Here is a 16,237-nt window from a genome sequence, read left to right on the forward strand (position 1 = left end):
AATTAAATGGGCGCTGAAGTCAACTGGCCCACAGAATAGCCCACGTCTATGGTAGCGAGTTTTTTTCACCCGGCAGCTGGGTGACTGCATGCACGCTGCCTATGGGGAGAGGTCCCTCGGACCCTCCAACTCCCAAACCGTGCTCAGGAATTGCTTGGGAGAAGGCTGGTTGGTGTGGGTATGTGTCATGCCAGGGGCCATACTCAGAGTTTATTAGTCTAGACAAACCCATCCCAGTGGCCAGAAATGTTCCCACGCACTGTTTCATTTACTAATGAAAACCTTGGAAACGTCACCATACTTGGAGTGAGGGTGACAGCTTGCAAGTCCCAAGGTGCTGAGGTGCCCTGCAGAGTCAGTGGCTTTTGGGCAGGCATGGCTGCAAAAATGCCTATCGTTATGGACTTCCAATTAAAGATGGACTCTGGGAGATATTTTTTTTTGGTACGGATTTCTTTCTTGGATGCAAATATCTAAATGCTACCCTGGGAGTCCTTGGCTTCAGTGCTCTTCCAGGAAAGTTTCACAGTGATAGTAGTGCAAAGCACTTCAGAACACCTGAAGAGGAACGGCTAAGCTTACAGACAGGGCCACGGCTTACTCCTTATACTGCTGTAGCCACTACCGTGGGGTTTATGTGAGTGGGAGCACTTGGCCAAGCATAGCATAGTGTCACAGAGGAGAACACCCTGCATGAACACTATAAACCAGCTACTAAACTACCTAAAACTTTTTCCATTTTTTTAGATCCCTTCTTTGTCTTCTGAGAGGCGGGCTCATCCCTCTTCTCACTGGGAGGCTAGCGCAGGTCTGAGAGCTTCCCATGATGTAGCAAGTCACTCGAATACAGGAAATTTGTTGGTCAGTCTGTGAGGTAAGCCTTTATAACATCTGATGAATCCAGCTGGAGACATTCTGAATGATGGAGCTGCTGTTAGCAAAACACTGTTTACTTATATTTTTCTAATATTCTGCTGGGGGTGGTGGTGCAGTCTTCAGAAGCCTGACTTTTTCAGTGAACTAATATAGTTCAGAAATGAATCTTGGAAGGTGTAACTCACAAAAAACCAGTACAACTTCTGGTACAGCTGTTTCCTCTTGACTGAGAGCCTGTTTTACTCCACAGATATCTTTTTAGGTGACTGACCTGCAGGTAGACTTAAGGTAGGTCTTTAGGTTACCATCTTCAGCTTGCTTTGTGTTTCCACATTTCCTCTAGTTTCTCTGTAAGTAGCTCAAGCTACCCACACAATCTCAGGCTGATAGTCTAGAAGTGTGCAAGAGCTAGATCTGTATTTCTAATTAGATGATTTGTATTTCTCTGCAGAGAGAGCTGAGCTCTTCAATGCAGGGAGTTATCCATTAGTGTTTATTACTGTTGGATCTCCTTTGGAGCTTTCTGTTGTGTAAGCTGAAATTTCAAGATAGCAAAACGCCATGTTTTATTTTCAGATAAAATCAGAAACAGAAAGAAGGAAATGTTTAAAAGCTTTCACTGCTAATGAAGTTAAATGAAGTTACATATGCTGGGTTTATTTTATATAAAGAACAAGGGGGGGGGGAGGAAAGAAAACAACTTATGCAAGAAATCTCTTTGCTTAATCTCTCTATATGTTTCTAAATATTTGTTCCCACTTCTCACTCACTTTGCCTTCCCAAAATGGAGTGACTTTTTGTAATTGTTTTGGAAGCAAAACAGCAAAAGGTAAAGCCTTTTAACCTTGATTCTGCATCAGTTTACAATGCAGGGAATCTAGCCGCGGCTCTTCTCTGGGTTCTTACAGTAGTGAGTTCTTACAGTTCTTCAAGCAGTGAGTGTAGGTGATTTCCAGTGTTCGTGAGAGTTCATAATGTAAAAGACCCAGCTGCAACGCAGCTCTGGATCCTATCCCTAGTTTTAAGACAATCTGAGACCCTAGAAATGAACACTGACTTTTGTCCTATTAAAACTCCAAGGCATTTCTCCCCTCACAACATAGTCTTCAAAGTAAACTTGACCCTGGCTATGGAATTCTCTCATGCATTGAGATACCAGCTTTTTGTATCCAATGGACATGGCAGGTTTCTGACTGATGTTTGGTTTAGACATGTACACAAAGTGCCTGATGCACCCGCTGAGCCTAAACAAAGAAGCCTGGGGAAGGTCTCACCATATCTGTTGTCTTACACTGACATCGGCCTTTCCATTACAAAGCCCTTCAAGACCAAAAGTAATCAATAATGATGAATGTGGTTTGTTCCCTGTGTGCATCTGAGACAGATGGAGAGTCACTGTGGACAACAATAGCCGGCAGGCAAGGGCCCTGACATGGTTGTTTAAAAAAACCCCGAAAAACTTACATAAAAGTACAAAGTTTGGTGGGTTTTTTCCATATTTGCCTGCTTGATGACAGATTCCTTCAGTGAGCAGTAACTGCATTGCCTGCTTGCATGAGGATCAGTGCTGTCGCTGAGCAGCATCCGTCTCTCAGAGAAACGGCAGGCAGTTTTTCCGCATGATTCTCTCTCTGCATCTCCCTTCCTCTCCAGACTCTCAATTCCCTAGCTCTCTTTACCCCTTTCTCCATCTCTCTCCTCTCTTGCTTATGCTGTCTGCTTCCCAGCATGCTCGTTTACACAGCTGTCATATAGCTGAAAATAAATGCCTCAGTTAGTTGATCTTGGAAAGAAACTGGTTATGGTCTATGCTGCATTTTAAACCTCCTTATATATAGCTGTGTTCAGCTAGGGTCAGATGGGGGAAGCAGTCCCACAGTGGCACAACCTCAAAGAGACTGCAGGTATCACCGCGATGAGCATGGATGTAAGAAAGCAGTCTTGCCGAGAGGCCAGGAGGTTGGCTTCATGTTGTGAGCAGATGCTGCATATACCTTATCCCATCCCTGCCTGCTCACATTTGTTCCACCCACAGCACATCTCCCCTTCGGCAGAGGTATATACCAGTCCTCTGATAAATGCAAAAAGAAGGGAAATCAAAGCAGACTGGAAATGAGAAGAAGTCGATTCTTTTTCCAGTATTGGTTTTGTTTTTCGGTTGCCTTAGAGTTCTCTTGTGATGCCAGTAGAGTTACAGCCGGGTAGTTGGGAGGGATGATGATGAGTCATTAGTGATATCTATAAAAGCATTTACAGTAGCACTCACCTAAGAAAATTTTTTAGTAAAGCTAGGAGCAATGAGAGAAAAAACAGGTACACAAACAGGAATGTCTGAAGTTGGATTTGGCCCTCAGTTTCAATGGGATGAGAGAGAAGCTTTCCTGTTTAATAGTTAATAACAGAAAGCCCAATGTAAGCGTGTTAACAGGTTTTTATTACAACATATTAGTAATTAATCAGAAACTGCGTAATAATATTTTACATGGAGTTCAACAGATTGTGCAGTAGTGGACATAAATAGGGGAACATTACATGAAGGTCACAAGATCTTTTAGTGGTTTAATTAGCATATAATGGGACTACTTGATCTTAATGTGTGGCTATCTTTGTTTCTGAACATACGATCTGCTCCCCATCAATAGGCAATCCTAGCTGCCTGAACTGCTCCACTGATCACCTAAAAGGATGCGTAGTAATGCTGGCACGCTTTGCTTTTCTAGACAGAGGCACATGCTGTCAGTCACCTGCAACACCTTGGCTAAATTATTGACCAATGTTATTGTCTTTGTGCATCCGGGTGCAGGGGGGGGGACGGGACACGGGACACGACCCATTGGAGACAAAGCTCGTGACATCCAGTGAATGCTTCTTAGTTCCCAGGTTCTAATTTATATGGACCCCATCCATGAGTGTGTTTCCAACCTTTCCCTTCCCTTTTTTTCTCAGTCTCACGGCTCCAGAAGAGCAGGCGTGCTCTGTCCGCTTCAAGCCCCATTTCTACCACGCCAGTGGAAAGGAAAGGAGAGGGCTGGCATTTTGATAATTTATTCCAGTCTTCCCACATGCAGGAGGTGGGGGAATCAAAGGCTTCTGGAGTCAGTGGGGTTGTACTCTTGCAAATGAGGGCACCGTTTAGCTTTGGATCAGGCTAATTCCTCCCTGTGGATGGCCTTTGGAAGAAAACAAAAAAGCACACCCAAAGACAGATTGTTTCCTTTACATTACTAACAAAAGTGTTTATTCTAGTAAAAAGCTGGAGAGGAGCAATTAGAGACTTCAGGGAATACGTTAAGTGAAAATGTGGTTTTGGTTATCCTGGAGTACAGATAATTTACTAAATTGCCGTATTTAACTCTTGTGGTCACCAGCGACAGAGTGACCCTGTTGTGGTAATGCTCCTCTGCCATGCTCTGAAAAATCCAATAACCCTTGCAGCTGCCCTGGCACGATGCTCGTTGCTGCCTGCCCGAGCCCCAGAAATGTGCTGTGTGCCTTGGAGAGGAGACTTCCATGGAAAGTCCCCTGCTGCTTGCTGCCGCTGGGCTGTATATACTGTCCTGGCTACAAAGACAGCAAACATCTCATGTCTTGCTCTGTGAAAGGAAAGGGATGGCAAGAGGAAAGTGACCCTAAAAGTCCTTCCTGTGGCTTATTTGCAGCAATTCTATATCTACAGTGTGCCTAAAAAAAGCCTTCATCCAAATCTGTTTGGCAAGCTACAGTTATCAGTTCCAGCCCAAAAACTTTTACGTATCTAATCTCTACTGATTGGAAAAGATGAAGTAAGTAGGAAAGAACAGGATGGACAGATGAAAATGAGTCGATGCAAGCTTTTAAAAAAATAGCCTTTTCTTCATTATTTTTGTTTTATCCTAAAGCTATGCCTGGTGTCCAAGCACAGATGTGAGTGTGTGCATCCTCTCCCTTCCATCTTCTACTGCCAAGTTAAGCATTTGCCCTGAACCCTTGCATCTGGAAGGGATGCCCAGGCACCGGGGTGGGCACCAAACGACCCCAACAGCTTTCAGCAACCTCACTGCATGGCTGGTTGTTATCCTTTCTTGCTCAAGGCTTGGTTTGCTGGAGTTATGAGACATTGTGAGCGTACTGTAGCTTTGCCATTTGTGTGTGTGAGTGCACGCACGTGCGCACTACAGCATGTAACGGCGGTGAGGCTGGGGGATGTTACTGTACTGTTGCAGCAGCCAGCCTCTCCTAGACACATCCCTGCTGCATCTGTCCATCTAGCTCAAACCATCTGCTGCTCTGAAGCCACCGATGTCTTTCCTTCAAGGACATTCAACAGTATTTCCTAACAGAAATGAAGGAAACCTTGAGAAACTATTACCCTTCCCCTATTTCAGTCTGGTATGTACTCTAGTGTGGCCCCAGCTGTTTTCATTGTTGTCCACTATATTTAAACAGAATTTTAAAAAAAAATCTGTACTTCTCCTAATCTCTACTATCATTTAAATTTTCCTCTCATCCCTTAAAGACTGGTAGAGAGTTCTAAGACAGAAGACAACAGCTTACAAAGATGAACCCTAAAAAAACCCCCAGTGATAATCAGGTAAGAATACCACATTCTCCCTTAGAACCTTCCCCATTCTTTTTTTTTTTTTTGCCTGACCTCTATCCAAATCTCAGAAATTATATGTTTTGAACATCAGCAGACTTGTATATACTGAACTAGCTGATTTTGGATAAAGCAGCAGCCTGAATTCCAGCATCGTAACCTGCCTTTGGGTCTCCCTTCCTGCCGGTAGTCTGAGATCTACAGCTCAGCCTTCTGCAGCACGGATGGAGAGAGGGGCAATAATTTATACGGAAAGGTAATTGGTCCCTCTTGCAGATCACTGGTTTCATGCTTCTGATAAGACATCCATCATCAACCAGTTGTCAGTGTACATCTTCAGATAGTTTTAATGCAATGTGTATCTCCCTCCTCTGCCAAAAATATTGCAGTGACCTTCTCTAGAGGTGGCTACAGCCTGGGCATCATTAGCAAGATCCACACCTGAAAGGAAAGTCTGTAGGTTTTGACCAAGCAGAGGTGAGAAAACACTGGTTTGGCTGAAGCTGCCACTAAAAGCATCTGTTGCTATAAAAAGCAATAAAAAGCTGGAAACCATGAACAGGCAGCAGACGCACAGTCTTGGTTGGCTGGTCAGTGCAAACCCTGCCAGTTTCAAGCTCTTGTCCAAGCCTGTCGGCAGTGGCTCTCTCTTGTGTGGGCTCAGCTTTGGATTCCTCCTGCTCTCTCAGTCTAATCCTGCTGAGTCACGGGAACTAGAAACGTATAAAGGGGCACCGTGTGTCAGCCCCGTGAGACGCACTGAACTCGGGGACTGGCCATACCAGGTGTTATTCCTACAAAAGATGGGCTCCTCTCAGCAATTGCATGAATGTGTTGTATTTTGTCCTGCATTACGTGCCAGAGACCAGGCAGATCTAGGCTGCATACAAAAAGGTGTGGCCATGCCATCTTCTGTGTATTTTGCCTGTGCCTGACTAACGGTTGTTAAGTCCAAACAATTTCTGTGGCATCATTCAGTCAAACTTCTTTACTTAATTAAACCACAAATGGTCAATGTATTGACTTCCAATGGTAGATGCAGCAGTCCAAACTGAAGAGGTGGAACCTATTCTTCCTTAGAAATTTGGATCCCTGAAAAATCAGTGGTGGCAAGAAGAAAAAAATCTGAAATGAAACTTCTTGATCACTTCTTCCCAGCTGGCTCACTGTTCACAGGTTGAAAGGGCTACAAACGTACCGCTGGACTAAGCACCCCTGGCACTGTTTTTGGCAGCTGGTGGGGGATGAGCCACCTCCACCCACAGTATTACCCTGTCTCTCCCCGCAGTGCAGAGTGGCTGCAGGCAAACAGCCAGCTGGGAATGGTCTCCGGGCTCTGCTAACTCCCAAACTACACCTGTGGACTGTGATATTAGGATGTGCCAAAGGCTTGCCAGAAAACTGTTCTAATAAAATAACGATACAGATGATCAAGTTTTGGGAACTAGGAACATACCTTGGCACCGTAATAGGTACACTACAGTAGATACAGCCAAGCAGCCCATGTTCTGGATGAAAAGCTCTGTATTTTCAGCCTACAGCAACTGTTTTCTGGTGTCTCAGACACCTTTGCTTTGGATTTCTAAGGCATGGTAGAAGCTGCCGTATCAACATACCACATAGCTAGTTAGATATCTTGTCTGTGTTGGACATTCCTGGTTGGTAACTTACCCTCCATTTAATCTTTCTCCGTTTCATCTAGTTTTAACCATAGCCAAAAGCAATGCTTGCAGTCCACGAGGAGTTTAAATTATACTGCTGATACTGAAATTACACTGTTCATGCTTTAAATTATGCTTCCAACTTGGACGTTACCTTTCCTTACTACATCAGGATCAAACCCACAGGGCTTTTCCTTTCTGCATTTGGTCATTGGGTGAAAATACTTTCCTTCTGCCTGACCCACGCAATCTGCTGCAGTGGGCAGAACGGTGCGATCGTCTGTCAGAGTGCAGAGCCCAAGTGACGCCTTCTTGAGTTGTTTTTACTGTACTGAAGCTGCCACTGTTCCTGTGCTCTCAGCACCATGTGACAAGAATTATGTTGTGTTTGACAAATTCTGCCTCTTGTAAATTACCTTGTGCACCTAAATGATACATAAGTAAGGCCTAATAATAGCAAGAGCAAAAGCTGCTCCAAAACGCTTCCATGCATCATTCATAAGAGTAACAGAGCTCACTGTTCAGTTCTGCTCTTGATCTTGAAGTTACTTCTTACCGGGTGTTTTTTACTAGTCTGACTAACAGTGCACGCAGAGATCTACATGCTCATTAGGAATTCATGCTTGATGTATGCTCAATCTCACGTTTGTTAATGAACTCCACTGGTGCCCCTTGTCTCTTGCCCTCCATCCCTCACCCTGCTGACAGTTACTCGCAGGACGCTTCCACCAGAACTCGTGGGCCACGGTGCAAACTGAGAGCTGCCAACCTGACCGCATTTATGGATTTTGAGAGTGGGAGAAATCCCTGCAAATGTCATTTTAGTTTCTATTGCCCTGGTAGATTAGTTTTCTAATGCATCTGTAAATGGGTGTATCATTTACGTTAATTTATTACCTACAACTCTCTAGTATGTTTATATGAAAGCCACAAATGTACTTTAATGTGGATGTGAAACGCTTAATGGTAGCATTACCTAAATGAGCATCATTACCAAATGATAGGGTTTTTTTAAAGTTAGTTTATTTATTTATTATTTATTTTTCCCTTTTACATGATTGAATTTTCTTTTGCAGTTATTTAAGAATGAAACCTTTGAAGTTTCTATGGGTTCAGTCCTTTGATTTGATGGGGTTGCAGCATGGCTGCCCCACTGCTCTATGAAGGAAGACCAGTACCTATTTTCTGCCCTGGTAGCTGGAAAGGAATTAGTTGACCCTGTGCGACTTTCCCTTCCATCACCCAATTTCCAGATTACTCTGTGGTGTAATCTGGAAATCGAAGATAACTGTTTATGATTCTTGACTTGTCCATGCAGCCTAGGAACCATTTTAAACTTCTGGGTATTTCTTTATGAATATCATTGGCAGAGCTGGTCTTCAGAGCTGCAGAACAGCTTGATAGTCACTTCACAGGCAGCGGTTGTGGGGTGTTTTCTGCATCTGTTTCTCACCTGCCAACATCTACTTGATCAACCTTGGGAGCAAAAATAGTCTTTCAGTTCGAGTGTGCATTGTGCACCATTGAGCTAGCCACGCTACCACATCCTTACGACAGAAAATGATTTGCATGTTTGCGCATAGTGGAGCTGACGTATCTTTTTCTGCTTTTGTGTTGTAATTCTGAGGGTGCACAACCCTCATGAGCTGCAACCACCTCACCTCTTCCTGCCAGAGAAGCCATTCATTGTGTTTCCTTTAACAACTACTGTGTTGCTGAGGAGGTAAGTGCTGTCTCTCAGCTGCCCTGCAGTGGGACAAAGCTGATTTTCCTAGGTAGCTTCACCAAACAAGTGCTTGAACACCAAAGTACTATCAAAATTAGTGCAACTGTCACATGCGTTGATGGTCTTGGCACAGAGGCTAAGGACTGAAAAGGTCTGGAAGCAGAAGTTGAAGCCAAACTTCCAGAGGAATGGTGAGTATGAAGGGCTAATTACATAGACAGGATATGTGTCTAGATTGGAGGCGAGGAGTCCATTTTTTGCCTGTCGTTTTTGTGTCAGTCACTGTTTTCACTCATTTTTCCAGTTGTTCTGGGGAAGTCACTCTTTCGCCACACACTGTACACTTTTAGTCAGGCAAGGACCAACCTGGGTCTGGAAAAAAGCTGTCAGGGCCTTACCCCCCTCAGCCCATGCCCAGCTGGTGCGTTGTCCCTTCTCATGGTGTAGGAAACAATTGCTCTGCTAGGCTGCAGGGTCCCTGCCCATTTGCAGCAGGGTTGTATTCATCCCACGTTCTTCCAGTTTGGCAGAGCAAATCCAGTTCTTTCCTCTCCTCACCATGGTAGAACATACCAGTTGTGATGCTTAGGTTTTTTTGCAAATCACCTGTGGTGGAAAAGCAAGGCTGTTTCCAAGAAAGTGAAGCAGACAAACAAAAATAGATAATCTGTCCTTCAGGTGAGCTTTCTTTGCAGTACAGTGTGCTAGCTATTGGAGCCTTGTGGAGAAGAATGGTATGAATTGCATGGTCAGGGACTTAATTCTTAGAAATGAATCATTGCTGTCAGAGTTTCTATGGGAACGGAGAAATAAATTAATATTTAGGCTATTTTCAAATTAATTCTGTCAGAAGATCCAAAGGTTGTGCAATGGCTAGAAGTATACAAAGAAATAAACCATTATATTATTTAGATTTCGCTAGTTACTGTTACTGTTTTGGTTTTTTTTTTTTAAAAGTATGTTTTATACAACTTAGTCACAAAACATTTAAACTTAGCAGAAGACAAACAGGACATTTGGCTGTAAGTTCAGAACAATGAACTCATAAGGTTTATTTTTATATGCAAGTTCAACTTGGGTGCATGCCATGTAACACAAAAAACCAGTTACCACTTAATGCTTTTTTTTCTCACTTGAAGTGATGAGGGCATCTGGATCCCATTTTAAATTGCAAACTAGGCTTTTTAGCTTTTTAAAACAATTTGCATAGCTTGAACTAATTAACGCTTTGCTTGATGTGTAGGCAGTAAAAGACAACATGACCCCAAGCATGAGAGAGGTGAAGGAGAATTGCATGAATTTTGGCATTTCCTAACTTTTGAGAGCTTGAATTGCCTACCCGAACACTTCAATGTAAGCAGGGCATACGCGCAGCGGATGTCATGCAGTAATACCTGGAGACCCCTAGGATAAGCTACGCAGGTTTCCCAGCATCACAAATAAATGTTCACAGAGCCTAAATACGCAGCCTAATGTTCTGTTACCTTGAGCAAAGCCAACAGCCTCAGCCAGATGCATCTGTCCCTCGTGAGTTGAGAGCTGTTCGCTGCAGTCCCTGAAGCACGTGTGAGCTCCTGACGCCAGAGGCCCAATTTCTGTGATCTGCAGTATTTCTGCTGATACTGGGCTGATGTCCCTCAGCTCCAGCTGGCTGGACCAGCATCGGCCAGTGCCCAACCAGTTTCCTCTCAGGTTTTGGAGTGATGGTGTCCTCTCTCCAATGAAACTCAAATCTCTGCAAGCAACCCCCTGGTTATGTTCAAGAATGACACTACTCCAGCCCAAATGAAATGCGGCGTCTTATGGCTGAACTACCATCGAAGTGGGTGCTGCAGGGAATCAGAAGCCCGCAGTCGTATGAAATAGTGGAAATCAGGAGGAACAGAGAATTTCTCCTCAAGACAAATCCAGTTTGCATGAAAATGAGGAAACCTGAACTATACCCTTCCAAATCCTATTGTCAGATGCGTATTCCTGAAAGAGATGGCTCGGATTAGATTTTGCCCAGGTTACAGCACTTTGCAGCACAGTGGTGAGGATGGTTGGAGGAGGGATTGCCTGGCTAGAGTGCAGTGCTACAGACTAGGGAGGCGTTTCTGCAGAGCTCTGCAGGAACTCAGTGCTCGATGAAACATTTTGGTTTCATGATACAGCTTGTTCTGCCAAAAGCATTCTGACTTGATCGTGCTACCCTTCAACCTTCTGCAGCCTGCAATTCTCCACAGACAGCTTGGCTACAATTAGGGCTTTTTTCAGAAGATGGCAAAATGCATACCCTGGATCCCAAGAACCGGGGAATGACTGTCGCTTGGAGAAAATGTTGCTGGAGTTTTTTAAACTTGGGCAAACCCATCTTTGTTCCTTGTTCGCAGAAATAATGAAAATGATTTACCTGCAATGTTCTGAAGCAGCTTTCTTTGAGGCAGATGCTTGCCTGGCACCCGGGAAGGACGACCCCCTGCAACGACACTGTCAGGGGACGGAGGGGCTGGGGAGCTGCTTTAGGGTGGTGGTGGGCAGCTAGCTGAACCTCAGCCTGCGGTGTGCCCTGGCAGCAAAGGCAGCCAGCAGCTCCTGAGCTGGGTGACCAGGGGCATGGCCCAAAGATCAAGGCAAGGGATTGTCTCCCTCTGTGCGGCACTTGTCAGACCACGTCTAGGCACCGAGTCTGGTTTTGGGACCTGACACAGAAAAGTTGTGGACAAACTGGAGGGAGCTCAGGGGAGAGCCCCCAAGGCAGTAGGAGCTGGAGCACTTGCCCCAGGAGGAGAGACTGGGGGAGCTGGGCTGGGTCAGCGGTGCAGGGTGGGAGGGTGAGAAGCAGTGGGCACAAGTTGAAATGAGAGAGCTTCAGGCTGAGTATAGGGAGAAACTTTCCCCATGAGGCAGTGGAACAGGTCACCCTAAGCAGTCTCCATCCTTGGAGGGTTTCAAGCCCCGACTGGTCCAAGCCCTGAGCAGCCTGGTCTGACCCCAGCGCTGGCCCTGTTTTGGGCCAGGAGGGTAGACTTGGTCCCTCCCAGCCTGATTTGGCCTATCGTCCTCTGATCTTAATCAACTGAAAACGGGGTTCTGCTCTAAAGACACTTAACAAATGGCAGTGCTGCCGATGCTGCCTAGAGCAGCTGCGCTGAGCCTGAGATCAGACCGCTCTCGTTGCAGACGTGATGGACGGCATCCAGCCAGCAAATGGTGGGGCACCTTATTCTTCCTTTGTCGCTTTTTAAAGGTATTTGAGAAGCTTGTGAGGTCTGGGTGAGTCTTCCAAGTAGAAATCTAACCACACAGATTCATCTGTGTAAAAACCATATACGGTCTTAAACAACTGTGCTCAGGTCAACGCAATGTTACATTTTACTATATGCTATTTGATACAGATTAGATTTGTAAATTGAGAAATATTGTAGTGGCCCTTGCCCAGGCTGAGAAATCCAAGTAATATTAAGTTTAAAGTCAATTCAGATCTGAACACTGTAGCTGTATCCACAGTCTTGCACACATCCAGCTTTTCTTAGTATCTATCACTGTTACTATTTGTTATGACAACTACATTATTTGTGAGGTAATGGAACATTATAAAACAAAGCAGAGCTGTTTAAAGTATCAAAATTCCCTTATTGTGAGTACTTTCGTCTTAGGTTTCATTATTTTCTGGGTCATCCAGAATGTACATTTGTGTACTATAGACATGATAAATCTCTATATCAATCTTTGTGACCTGCGTTTGCCCTGGCTTATGCGATCTCAGTACTTCCACGGTAAAAAATAACAGAAGACTCGATGTAGAAAATTTAAGGCATTTACTGTGTTTATAAAACTCACTATGGGCCTGATCTTGTAACTCCTTTACTTGGTTAAATTTTCATTATTCATCTAAGGACTGTAGCCGAAGTGTAACGTTATGTGTAAGGGGAGGTTTGTAACATTAGGCCCCGGCGAGATGTTAACATTAGCAGCGATCATCCCTGTCTTCCATCAAGCGGGGGAAGTCGTGGAAATGAAACAAGACGTTCTTGTGGAAATGACGACATCGGCCACGTCTGCTGGGGAAAGCTAGAGCATCACGCCGGGAAGCTGCGGGCATGCTGGGGCAGGAGGGGGCTGAGAACAGCCCCGTGCGCAACCGAGGGGCGAAGGGATCCTGCAGGAGCCGGGGCTCAGCCCCGCTGGAAGGAGACCTGGTGCCACAAAGCAACGCGGGGCACCCGGGGGGAAGATCTAGGGGGGAAGTAGGCAGCTATGGGCATCAGTATGAAAGCAGCAGCGTTTTTAAGAACTGTTCTTCACATTAGCCTGTGATGTCAAGGCATCTATTGGTTTATTATTCTTATTCTTACTCCATTCTCATTGCATTATTATTCCTTTTATTCTTCCATTTCGTTTGATCCTAAATAACGACAAGCAGTAACCAAAAAGGACACCTTCAAGGCCTGGGTGCTCTGCATGCCCTCCCAGGGTAGGTCCTTTCCCTCCCTCCTCTCCCCATCAGCACTGTCCAGAAGGAGTCAACGAAGGCTTTCGTTGCCTCCCCGTTAGGGCGTTATGGCTAATTAGGAATAGCCTGTGTGTATGAGCAAGCTGCAGCCCCTGCCTGGCCCCAGGAGGGCGTGCAAGGGCAGCAGCTCCGGGATGCCCAGCCGGGGCTGCAGGAGGGGAGCGGGCACCGGCGAGAGCGGGTAGTGCTGGGGGATGCAGAGGGGACCTGGCACCGTCTTGAAAACCCAACCTAGCCGTTCCCACAAAACCTGAGAAAAACTCCTCATCCTCACTTGCTGTCACGGGAAACAAAACAAGTCCCAAGTCTGGCCTAACCAATTTTCCTAGCCAGAACCATAAGAAAACAAAACAGGTTTATTAAGAACAACTAGCTGCACCTTAGCTGTTGCTTATCTGTGAGAAGATGCAGTAAATCAGATTAATCTGAGGAAAGGGGAAGAGAGATTATGGTCTCTGCTGTTGTATGCTTAGCTTAGATGAGTACTAGATATTGCTAGATGCCTTCAAGTTTCAGTTTTTAAATCTGTTGCCAAAGGGGTGGGGAGATGTATATGGGAGCCAGCATGACCGATGTGAACACTCTTGGCTATTTCATTTCGCTTGTCCATCTTTTCCCCAGTTCTGAGGTCTTGTTATCTCTAATAGAAGCACTTTTGCATACTGCCGATGGTTCTGTATTTGTGAAAAAAATTAAATTTTTGGCACATGAGAATGGTCATGTGACATCAAAAAAGACACACAATTCTCCTGATTAATGTATTTGTATAATTAATAATTTGCAAACTGCTTTTGGAGATTAAAATTTAATAAGGCAGGTGTCTTTTCTCTTTTAACCTCCTGTGCTGTAAGGACAAATTGTCGTGAATTTTCCTGACTCTCCTGAATTGACTCTCCTGAATAAAATTAATTACTTTTTAGAAGCTGCTCTCTGGGAGACCTAATTCTTTTTTTATCTGTGCTGCTGACATATTCCTAACCTGTTGTTGATCCAAATGATTTCAGAATTTTTACTTCTTTTTCCTCAAAAACCTGTTGCCCCTCTAAGAGAGATTTATAAGAAGCAATGGCTCAGAAGCCCTTACTTCTAACTTTCTGAGCTGCCCTCAAATTTCAGAGCAGACTGCTGGCAGGGAACAGCAGTCTCTGCGCTAGCAAGGGACGTGGTGCCATAGGAGTGAGTCAGGGTACAGGATGCACGCGTCCGTATGCCAAAACTAGGAATGGAAGCGGTCCACTGCACTGCCCGCTGTCGTGGGTAGGGGAGAGGTGGCGTAACAGAGGTTTAAGAGCACTGCTTTAACACTGCTAATTTATTGTGGCATTGATTGCCAATCCTTTTACAACCCACGGAGAGCTTAACAGCCTTCTGGGTCTGGCACGGGCTTGTGCAGCTGCTCAAGAAATTTTCAGCGTGCTTACAGTGCAGATTTACAATGGAGCTTGGGCTTAGGCTGTGCTTGGATTTTCGGGGATGCTGAAACTTGCCATTGCCATTCTTGTAGAAGAAAGCAATAGAAAGGGGGGAGAATAAAAAGGACATTAGGAGAAACAAAGGTGTTCAGCAAAGGGGGGAGAGTGCAACAGAAGATACATTAGGTAAAGACAGCCACATTAATTTGTGGGGAGAGAAGGAGCAGCAAAGATGACTTGAGGATCACCAATCATGAGCAAATAGGAAGCACATGCAGCACTCAGCCTTTTATGCGGTGTGGGAGCCATTGCAGGAGGGTCCCCTGATGGTTTGAGACCTTTCTTAGGCCTGTGCATGTTTGATAAATGCTATAAGACCTAGTGGTGATGTGGCTCACTTCTTGGTTCAGACCTCAGTGTCGCCATCAGGGGTTGCAGTAACCTACATAGGAATAAAGTATCTGAGTAGAAGTTCTGGTTCAGTTTCCTCTGAAAGGAATCTGGTTTACATGTGCCAGGAACATTCTACAGGCTAGACCCATGTATGGTAAGTTGGGCCAGGTAGAGGATTTGCTTCAAGTCTCGTTACTGCTCCGGACGGCAGGAGCCTGCAGGCACAGCACTTCTGCTGTGGAGTGACTAGCCCATATGACTTAGGAGGTCAGAATCTGATGCAGTGAATTAAGCTGTTGCTTAAAATGGAGTTCATTACCATCTGTTTGCAAATACTTTTTTTTCTCTCAAAGAAACTTAAAATCAATTTAAAAAATGACTTCCTGATAACAGTGTTTATTTAAGTAGTCTTTAATTCAAAGCAATTCAGCATGCTTCAGGCTTAGAGATGATTTACACCTCTTTCATAGCTTCATGAACTGTACGATCTTCAAATCTCCACAATGATCTCTGACCTCCACCGATAGCCTCTCTCATTTTGCCCTGTGCTCGAGAGGCTGTGCCAGCCATCTCATTCAGCACAGCAATAAAGAGCCCTGCAAAGCTTTATTCACTGGCTTTCAGTTGTTAGTTACCGGCTTCTAGCTCTGACAGGTAGGAAATTGCCAAAAGCAGGGCAATGGTTGACACCTCTTGAGTACGGAGGGGTGTGTGGTGCTAACAGGCACATTGTGACTGACCTGGGTTTGTGAGCTCCTCTTCTAACCCTGCAACTGAGTGGGTGACACCAGAGAAAAAGAACAAGACTGGTGCTATAGTCTTGTGCCGAGGGCTTCCCACTTAATCAGTATAAAAATCTAGCTCATTTGTGATGTTCAGAAATACTGAATTTCATGCCTTTTCAGGAGAGATAGGCTTTCAGTCTGCTAGAAGAAAAGACAGCTTTATCTTTTCCTTGCACCAGCATGCAAAGAAGTTGTTTTGAAAAAGAAAATCTAATTAAAAACTGTTAACACAGTCTTCACAGCTGAGTCATGTTCCCAGGTACCTCCTGTTCCTCATGTTGTGTCAAACAATAAACATCTGACTCAAGACGGA

At 44.8% G+C, this 16,237-nt stretch overlaps 1 long non-coding RNA gene across 1 annotated transcript; it reads left to right on the top strand.

Annotated features, from left to right (window-relative positions):
* The first annotated feature begins 849 nt into the window (after window positions 1-849).
* On the top strand, window positions 850-11,176 carry LOC128135304 (uncharacterized). Its single transcript, XR_008233042.1, has 3 exons — window positions 850-1,164; window positions 5,372-5,446; window positions 6,489-11,176. It is a non-coding gene; the product is annotated as an uncharacterized LOC128135304 (long non-coding RNA).
* The last annotated feature ends 5,061 nt before the right edge of the window (window positions 11,177-16,237 follow it).

This window comes from Harpia harpyja, chromosome 22 (assembly GCF_026419915.1).
Source record: "Harpia harpyja isolate bHarHar1 chromosome 22, bHarHar1 primary haplotype, whole genome shotgun sequence".
In the NCBI taxonomy this organism is placed as follows: domain Eukaryota; kingdom Metazoa; phylum Chordata; class Aves; order Accipitriformes; family Accipitridae; genus Harpia; species Harpia harpyja.